We start from the raw sequence: 10,673 nt of genomic DNA on the forward strand, positions 1-10,673 counted from the left end.
TGTCGAAGAAGAAACTCTCCCCGGTTTAGAGAAGGGAAATGGTGAAGCCGTTAACGAAGTTACTACCACTGGTGTGACTGTTACCGATAATGGAACATTTCCTGATGGAGCAGATGAACCCCACGTGAAGCAGAAGGCAACGAGATGGAGACCTGTATGGAAGAAGATACGTCCCATAAAATTAAGAGACTTTGTTGAATTTTAATTTTGTGTTTGTAAATTATGTACATTTAATCAAGCTATTGGTTTAATGTAAGTGGCTATTGTTCGGGACAAACAATCTTAAGGAAGGGGCAGTGTTATGACAGCGGAAATCACGAGACGCTGGAAGCATGCGTGCTGGAGTTTCTAAAGGATCATGACTGTTTCTGACAGCTCTAGTCTTTTCCTGGTGCCCTCTATTTATTTATTTTTTTTGTATATAAGCCCGGCAAATAAAGCGGAGACAAGACTGAAAGATAGACAGATATAGAGACAGATAATTAAATCAAGTGACCGTTGTGAATTATAGTGTGTGTTTAAGTTAAAATGACCATGAAAATTCTGTGTATTGCAAAGTTGTATTGACAAAGAATAAACTAGTTTTATTTAAGAAAGGACTTGTATCGCTGAAGTTCCACGGGAAGAATTTATACCGGAAATTAACAAACGACCAGAAACGTAACACTGTTATAGAAATTATTTAAAATAGCAACACTTACAATTTTATGATTTTCTGTAGAACGTTCACTTCAAGTACTATCCTATTTAAATTCATAAAACTTCGTGGTTTTAGAATACAGATTATAAACAAAATTTCTTTATGCATAAATCAAAACGTCTGTCACGATTATCTTGCATATATTTCAACTCACACTAATACTGACTGAGATGTTCAACTCAAGTGGCCTTGCTGAAGTTTGAATTTAGGTAATATATATAGGGCAGGAGAGATCGTCATTAGGCCTAACAATAAGTCCTCTTAAAACTGTCATTTCCAGCTAACTCATCGAGCTCTGGTACTAGGCGAAAGGCCGAAGAAAATAGATATTGCAGCAGTAACAGGCTCCACATTATACCCATCTACCATCAAAAGTACGTTTTTATCGATTATCACAAAACTACTTCAAGAGTTGATAACATTCTCTCAGCCGTACTAGACACTGTTGGCTACTTAATATGAGAATGTAGGTTTTTGTATGACTGTAACTTAAGGGAGAATCGTGTTATAGCATGTTATGAATTTATATGAATGCTCTTTATAATCTGATTTCATCTAAAATGATATTTTTCTTGTACACTATATCTTTTGAGATCACAGAACTTTCAAATACATTACTCTATTGAAAACGTTCACTGCGATATTTTTCCAATGATATAGTGATGTAACATCACAGTATTTAACATATTCTTCATTCTTTATATCATACAAGAGCCATAGTCAGTATTCTGTGTTGTTATATATCAGATGAAATATATTAGTTCTTGTTTTCAGTATATGACAAAGAACTGATTGTTTCTCAGGTAGTGGTCGTTGATATGCATGTGACTAATGAACAAAGGTCAAAAGATTGTAAACATCACGTTATTTATAAAAATGTGGAAGAATCTTCTTTTTTTGTAGATCACGTTTTTTATCGTAAGAACATTTAGAGATTTTGTTCTTGAAAGTTTCAAAACTAGAATATATGCACATTATTAATGATAAAGTATTTTCTTCTAACTTTAAATTTTGTTAATAGATATTTGATTTTGCATGTTAAGTGTGTGATTTTACTCGTACATATTAATGATAGCATATTAGGTTATGATGAAACATGAGTTTCATATAAGATATATAAATTGAGAATTGTATTAGGTGTTCAAACATACTTGTTAGAAACTGATATTCATGGGGTGTAATTTATTATAAAAGACAGCTAAATATGTATAGGTCAGTATTTTATAAACTAAGATGTTTTTGTAAATAATATATTTATATATCTTGAAATTTTGTTAGCAAATGTTTCAGCATGTGTGATAGTTAAGAATGAGATTTTACTTACATATATTAATGATAGCATATTGGACTGTGATGAAAAGTGAGTTTTATATAAAAAAAATCACAGAACTCTGATTTTTAACTGTCTATTTGTATAATTTTTTAGGTGAAAAGGTAATTCATACTACCATAACACTGTTTCAAAATCTATGAGAGGAAATATCTGTTTTGAAATAGTCTATAAACTAGATTTTCTGAGCCTACTAACTGAAATCTTGGATGTTTATTTTTCATTTATTCATATGTTTTTATTACAATGTCTCGTGATAAATTCAGTGTTTTTTTTCACATATTGTTACACAAATGAAAAATATAGACTAACTGAAATAGTAATATGAACATAATGTACAAAAGTTGCATGAAAGCTAATCTGGTATTTTATAAGCTAAGATGTTTGTACTATATTAGTATATTTTGTTCTTTTGTTAATAAATGTTTTAGTATACTTGTCAAGTCTGTGATTTTTTATTGTTTTTTGTAATGATAAACAGTAAATATGTTTGGATTTATAAAATGTGAAAGAATAATCACTTGATTTGTAATTAAAGGTCCTTTAAAGGTTATGATTGTCAACTTTTCTTTCAATTATGCTCATTTGTGAAAAATGTATTTGATGCTTTGGTGAACTAATAAGATTAAATGTTATAATGTAATAGAATTTCTGATTTGTCAACATATATTTGATATATATACGTTTGAATCATTATAAACTAGAAATAATATATTCTACCAAAAAGGCATATGTCTGTGTGCTACAAAATTTTCTACTTTCAGATCTTTCAATGCTATTGACCTTTTATTCTGCCAGTTTTAAGAGGGGACTGGTTGTTTGACCACGTGATGACTCTCTTGCCCTTTGTACTTGGTAACAATCAAAGTTTATTGAGACTGTAAGTGGTCTTGAAGTTCAGAAACTTAGAAACACTGATTGGGGTGAATATGTCAGCAATATATTGAGAAAGTGGTCTATCTTTATTAAACGTTCGTTTTTCGAAATAGTAAAGAATATTGCTTATCAATCCTGTATGAATAAAGTTCTAAACCAGCAAGAAACAAGCTCTGGACAAAGATATCTACAGAAAGGTAAGAATAGTAATGATTAAACATAACTATTTATGTAGATCTTTTAAACTTTAGCAGAACAAGTCAACTTATAAAGCTAAATATGAGATTTAAGTAAGCATCCTTTTCAGCCTGAAGAGATGTTATACAATGTATTAATTATAGAAATAAATTAGCAATAAGTGTTTTACATATAAAACATCAGAAAATGCAAAAAGTATTTCATGCAATTTGAATATAGAAGCGAAAACTATAGAACTAAATTACTAAAGTGTTTTATACATAAAGCGAAGGATAATTGTAAAAGTATGTAAAGTAAATTATTGGCTATGCTATTATATTTGCTTTGCTCAAGTAATGGATAAATTAAGATAGTATGTGCGATAAAACTGCTATAATAGTTGTCTTGTTAAAATAATGATTTTACTTGTAACTTTTTAGGATATATAATTAAATCTAGACTACAACGTTGATGATGTAATCACACATTGAGACACCCTGTGATGAGATCATCATCCTATTGAACTATTCACCTATTAATATGATCTACCAATAGAAAAACTATATTTCTGTATTTTAAACACTTAACTACATATGCATTTATACTAAAAGGTTAGAAACATTGAAATTAAGCAAAAACAATATGGAAATTTAATTATTAATGCTTGTATGACACTTTGAAAATAAAGTATTTGTTTACTACAGATTTCAACGTTTTACCTTTAGCTCTAAAATTGAGTTTATAAATTTTTAATTACCGTTATACACCAACGCTATGAGAAGAAATAGATATCATGTTATAATTCAAGTGTACTTAGTAATAATAATAATAATATGAGAAACGAGATATAAATATTTGGTCAATATTTCGCCTTACAAAAAATTATATACTATAAGAAAAACAAATATTTAAAAGGCGGTATTTAAGTTCACACTAGGTAACAAAACTTTTCCGTGACCGGCTCAAATCTTCAATTACAGACTATAATAGCTCTGATCAGATTATCTATTTAAGTAAATGAGCAAACAGACTTTACAACAGTTTTTTTAGTAGTTATTTGCTTTATGTACCATTGAATTTGCTTTTTTTCAGAATTCTATGAATATGACGATTACCTGAGATACATTTTTCAAAAAAATTAGACGTTAAATAGCTAAAAATATACGTTTCTATTATATGAAAATCGTTACATATAATTTAGATACAATTGTGTATTTTAAAATTCAGAAGTTCATTTAAGCTGAAAGTGGAATAGATAAAGTAATACAAAACATTCAACATAAAATGCGTTATTCAAATAAACATCGGCCGAAATATTAGCGTAAGTATATCATACCTGTATGATACAAATGAGTTTATTTATTAAGTTAATGAACAGAGAATGCGAACATTTTTTTATTTCTTAAGGTAAGTTATAGGATTACCCTTTTATGATATGAAATGGTGTTTTCAAAATACTGATAAGCTTATGAAATGATAAAATAAACAGTTAACATTTCGTTGCTGAAATGTTGGAATTATTTTTTTTTCTGTCCTATAAATAACACAGCTAGAACTAGCTTTAGGGATAGTTAAGTAATATTTTTTATTAAAAGCTGCCTATTTCTGTTTTCTAAAGAAGATAATTTTAAATTACTGATGATTACTTTTGGGAACAGTTCTCATTCTCTTTTCACACTAAAGAACATAACATTAAACTAGCTTTACTGATAAATAAGAAGCTTTTGATATAGAAATGCTGTTCTTTGTTACAATTATCAATTTGTAAGTCCTAGATTTGGTCAATGAAACGTTGCTGTTCTTTTATTTTTCAACTTATAGTTCATTCATTTCATGTAGTGTTCAAGGCTCAATGCATACATATATATATATATATATATGTATATATAAATATATAAAGTAATATGCAAAGTTATTATACCATCTCGACAATTGCCACTTTATGAGTTTTACATACACAAAAACTCATTGCTTTGCTATAGAGATTATCTATTGCAAATCAAATTTCCTGACTATTACAGCTACTTTCCAAAGGATATAGGATGATAGATGATAGTATTGATGCTGATTTATGATTCCATCAATTTTGTTAAGAGGGCCAACAAATATTGTGCTCCAAACCATCATAGTCTCCTAAATGCTTGATAGTTAGTACATTGACGCGGATGGGAATCAAACAGTTCACATTTAAACTCGTCTGTCCAAAACACATTGTTCCACTATTCCTAAGACCATGAAATATGTAATTTCACAAAACTATTCTCATTGGTATGTTTTCTTTGCGCATTAAGGACTTTTTTGTTACTACTGTTTCCCGAAAGCCAAATTTCTGCAGCTTCTTCACACTGTACTTCTAAAATTTTATTGTTAACATGATCAGTAAGGTTATATGTAGTTTTCTTTCGGTTTTTCAGGGATCTAAACTTTTAGACGGCCGGGCATGGCCAGGTGGTTACGGACACTCGACTCGCAATCTGAAGGTCGCGGGTTCGAATCCCCGTCACACCAAACACGCTTGCCCTTTCAGCCGTGGGGCGTTATAATGTGACGGTCAATCCCACTATTCGTTTGTAAAAGAGTAGCCCAAGAGTTGGCGGTGGGTGGTGATGACTAGCTGCCTTCCCTCTAGTCTTACGCTGTTAAATTAGGGAAGGCTAGCGCAGATAGCCCTCGTGTAGCTTTGCGCGAAATTAAAAAAAAAACAAAAAACTTTTAGATATCTAACAGCTCTTTAAGTGAGCTTTTTTTTTCCACAACTGCTTTGTCTGATATTATATGACTTGGTTTCCTTTTATTTGAACAATGTGTACTTAAGAGTTCTTAGCGGACAGATTTGTACAATGTGTTCTTAATAGTAACTGATGGACAGCCAAGGTTGTTTAAAATTTTTCTTAAACTTCTAGCAGCATCATGATTTTAATTCTGTCAAAGGATGATTTTTTTTTCTGTTTTAGGAAGTTAATGGCAACTCTACCCACTACAGAGGTTGAGTATATTTTAGCAAAAAGATTGGAATCTTCATCTGGTCATATTTTATCTGAATACCGTGAATTTTGACAATAATTCTGCAGCTTAGCATAAGACTGTCATGTCCAAGGTGCATCCACCCTCCTGGGGGCTTTCCATAAGCTATTTAGTTAAGGAGGATAATGATTCTGGCCTATTACAATACATTGCACTTTATGGCTGGGGTACGATTTTTTTGCAGGTTTCTTTCTTGATGATCCTGGTTCCACAAGTTAATACACATTCCTTTGTTTACCAATGCCATTAAGAAGAAAGGATATACTTATCTTAGAAATTGTAAATCCCTGTTCTGAATATATCTTTATGATCCGAGTGTATGAATATGTTGGTGGAAAAGGGCTGTCACATATACCTCCAAAAAACAATTAATTTTCAGTGACATCTTATTACCTACGTAATGCCAAATTATATTTTTAATACACGCCATTTTATCGTAATTCTATATTGACTGAGTTTGCCACGTATCTTGCTGATTTACACATTCAAAATTTTTTAAATTTGTATACTCAATTCTTTGTATAATTAGCTGTACAGGACGATGTTTTTGAAACAAAATAATTATCTATATATTTACTTACATGTCTCTCTCTTTCTATACACCATATCCAAACAGGACGTTGGCGACAATGGTCTTCCACAGATCTTTTCTCCTTGAGGCACAAAGAATAACACGTCAGAGGAATTGACTTATAAAGGGAGGAAATCAATGACTCTTTTTAAGCCTCTCCAACGTTTTAAACTACTATGGTTCTATTTCATAGGGACAACAAGTCAAACATACAAGAGTAATGAGATGTTCAAATAAGTTTGCACACTACTGAACATGTATATGTACATGTAGGGCGTAATAGTTTTCAGAAATTTGTATTTGATCATGAAAATCGATTTACACTATAACTTCCTTATTTCAACATAATATTCCAGAAATTAATATCTAAAATTAATGAAAGTTACTTAAATGTATTCGTTAAAGGCTTTAATATGTCTTGGATACATGTATAGATTTGTGTGTATCATTTGACAGATAAATAACAGTGGAAAGTAGAGAAAGTGACAAAACAAGTATTAGTTATATATACTTTATTTCCGTTACTCTGATTTTGTTTATAACCATTCTTACTTGACACTGATTTTAAAATGGAGGTTCATATTACAGTTATTTTAAAAACGTAATGATTAGCTGCCTTTTTGAGTAAATAGAGTGGAACAGTTAATTCAGCAAAGAGCCTTTTTTGAGGATGTTAAGTATATTATTTAATCACACACGAATTGATTGGTTAAAGTGCTTGGCTCAGATATTTTGTTTTTTCTAGCCCAGTGACTCGATGATACGTTTAAAACACCGCTAACTGGATTCAAGTTTTTATTATCTTAAAATAACTTTTGATTGCTATACTCTTTATTCTACACATTTTAAGAAATCATCTAGTTGAAATGACTTATAGAACGTGTTGAAACCTTAAAGCACTCTCCGTTTTGTTTCTCCATGTTAAGGCTTTTATGTGAATCGCTGCAGATAATGATCATCTATGTTGACTGTGTAATTGTTTAGAGATATCCACAAAAACGATACGTTGTAATAAGAAACATAACAATTCAAACTGGATAATAAAAACTCGTGTCTTGCACAGATGAGAGCTGCATTTTCAACTATTATCTTTCTCATCAGCCCTGGTCGAAGATATAGAATGCTACCCATTGGAGATTCAACTGAAAAGCTAAAACACTCGTTCTAAGTGTAATGTTATAAAAGTTAAAGTGCAACAAAACTACTTTAGTGAACTTCTTTATCTAAAAATATATAAAACTCAATTGGGCAAGTTTATCTCGCCGACCAAAAATGGACTGATGACAGCTGATATCGTTCAAAAGCTCATTACGTAATAACCCCTACGAGAAGAACTGCTAAAATTCTACAGTACTAATTAGAATTAATTATAAATATTCTTAATGACGAGAAACATGTAAGCTATCATACAACTTTAAGAAAATAGGAGTGTTTAGACAAGTTCAAACAATCTTTTTCGATGACCTAATATTAAAATTTGTGAGCAAACAAAAAAGTACCTTAAAACAATATTTGATTGTGTATTAATACTTCCTGGTATAAGGGAGTTATGTCTCATGTTTTGTAAACATTTCTACAAATAAAATCGGGGAGACGGAACGTTTCTGGCTTTTGTGCTACTAAAACAGCAAACTGTAGATTCAATCATTAGGAATGACACGTTAGAGTCACCTTGTAATAACACTAAACTATTAAATAACTCAGTTCAAAAAGTTCTGATAGATTAATGAGATAAAGTTGAGCCTCCATCAGTACGGGTGACATATTCTGTTTATCTGACCTTTATCCTAGAGTTTGGAAAAAGAATAACAATAATATGGCCAATATTATTTTTCTGCTTAGTTCTCTTTCTCTCCATGTTAATTTGCAACGGCAAGTACATTTGAAAATGTAAAATTTATCGTAACTTAACTAATTACCGCTTTTAGATCAAATAATTGATCAATATATGACTTACGTGTGTTATTCTACAGTGAGAGAGATGGCTTGATGGATAGGTGGTGACAGGAAGAAGGAAATTCAACGGCTTTTAGGAAGAGTGACATATTTCCATAATACTTACATAAGTATTATTAATGTGTCTATACAATCTACTCTCTCTTATGACAAGTACTTTTTTTAAAGCATTTAACACGACAGATTGACGATTGATAATACAACTTAATCTGCCTATATCTTTATATCAAAACTTAAAGATCCCTATAGACAATTGGTGTAGAATATAGTGTAGATCAACAAAGTTTCTGTAAGATAGATTGACTTAGTTAATAAAAACAAGAGATGTAGAAGTTAAAACTTTCTTTTCAATAAAACACAAAATGGAAACGAATATTACCCGATATATTACTTGAGCCTCTGCCATCTTATTTTTACTGCCCATTTTTTACCTTTTCTATAACAATGGTAGAATAAATTTTGTGAACATGTTATTATTATTTTTAAAATACCTTGTGAAAATATAAATTTATTTAGCAGATTTTTGAACCAAGAATGCAACATGTATTAAAAAATACAAAAATAACAACTCTCACTTTGGTAACTGATAGCTTAAAAATACAACCTTAAAATAAGTATCCAAGACAGCTTTCAGCTGACTTCATCCTTATCTGTTTTTAGTTTTAGACGTTTTAGGAGGGATTTTAGTTGTTAAATGTTATATGTGCAAAAGATTAAGTAAACTAGTTCTTCCATGTTTGTAATATGAAAGATGACTGCCTTTAGCTTGTGCAGATGAGGAGCCAGAAGAGAGAAGGCGTTATAGGTGATTCTTTAGTAAGGTACACGGTAAGATAGTCTGTAAGGTAAATATTAAGAAAGGAACTATATTATGCCCTCCAAGGGCAAGGGTGGTGGATATAACTGACAGAGCAAATGATGTAGTAAAAGGTACTAGCAGTGATGCAGTCTTTGTAGTGCACATAGGGTCTAATGATGTAGGATGAAATGTATAAAAACAGATATATTAAGTCCTGTTCAGCCTCCTATAATTGTGACTAATCACAAGAAGATTTGTAGAAATTTAAAGACATAAAATATTTACAACAAGAAATATATCATCCAGTTTACACCAAATGATACATCCTTCCAGACTTTAATACCTTTCCATATTGATACTGAGTTTTTTCACCCTATGGAACTAACTCATCGCCATGGTCTATGGTTTGAAAAGAGGGCATGTTCAGGGTCTTGTGGGCAGATCCCAAGTGTGCTGAAACATGATCTATCTAAGATGAGTCCTGTTTCATTTATTTCTCATTATAGTTTGGGATGGGTAACTGTCTACTACACCCTTTTACGTGTTTAGTGTGAAGCCTGACAGGAAGTGCTAAATTACAGTTTGTAAGCACAGTTTTAACCTGATGACTACCGGCTACTAACTTTTTTAGTAGGCAATGCAAGTCTTGCTATATTTCATTCCAACAATAAAACTAGTGGACGAATACTTTCGAAAATTCATAAATACTTTGACAAATGTAGGAAGTTTAAGAAACATAAAGCCTGTTACTTTTAATAAATTTAGTTTTTTGCATTATGATCTTTAATATCTTGGAAAATTACATTAGGAAATAAGAAATGATTACAATATTTATATTTGCTACAAATTTGAACTTATTACTTTTAATGTTTTAGTACATTATTTTGAAATCCCCAAAAAATTGTATCCTCCATAAAATGCAAATTTTATCTATTTTTAATTTTTTTGATAATCAATTATACTTCTTATGGTTTCAAGTAATATACAGACCCGTAAATAATATTTGTAAATAAACTTAAACAATAAATGAGTATTTTTATTTTTAACTAGGATTTCATGTTTATATATGTACATAAAAACATTTTAATTTTGTTTCATAAATATATTTTTATTTCAAGTTTATGTTTATGTTTCATTGCAGTCGTACTTTTGTGTTTATTGTGCCGAATAAACCCGTGGGGTCAGCAGCGAGAACTTTGTACGTTGTCAATAAACTATCTCACTCTTTTTGGTGGTCGCT

General features: G+C 30.6%; 1 long non-coding RNA gene across 1 annotated transcript in view; it reads left to right on the forward strand.

Moving 5' to 3' along the window:
- Positions 1-938: 938 nt before the first annotated feature.
- The window catches only part of LOC111088505, an 11,430-nt gene continuing 1,695 nt past the window's right edge, over positions 939-10,673 (forward strand). Inside the window, exons 1-2 of the long non-coding RNA XR_002613006.1 lie at positions 939-1,074; positions 2,795-3,103. This is a non-coding gene — a long non-coding RNA (uncharacterized LOC111088505). The remainder of the gene's footprint in view (positions 1,075-2,794; positions 3,104-10,673) is intronic.

The sequence above is a fragment of the Limulus polyphemus genome, unplaced genomic scaffold, assembly GCF_000517525.1.
Source record: "Limulus polyphemus unplaced genomic scaffold, Limulus_polyphemus-2.1.2 Scaffold3905, whole genome shotgun sequence".
Classification (NCBI taxonomy): domain Eukaryota; kingdom Metazoa; phylum Arthropoda; class Merostomata; order Xiphosura; family Limulidae; genus Limulus; species Limulus polyphemus.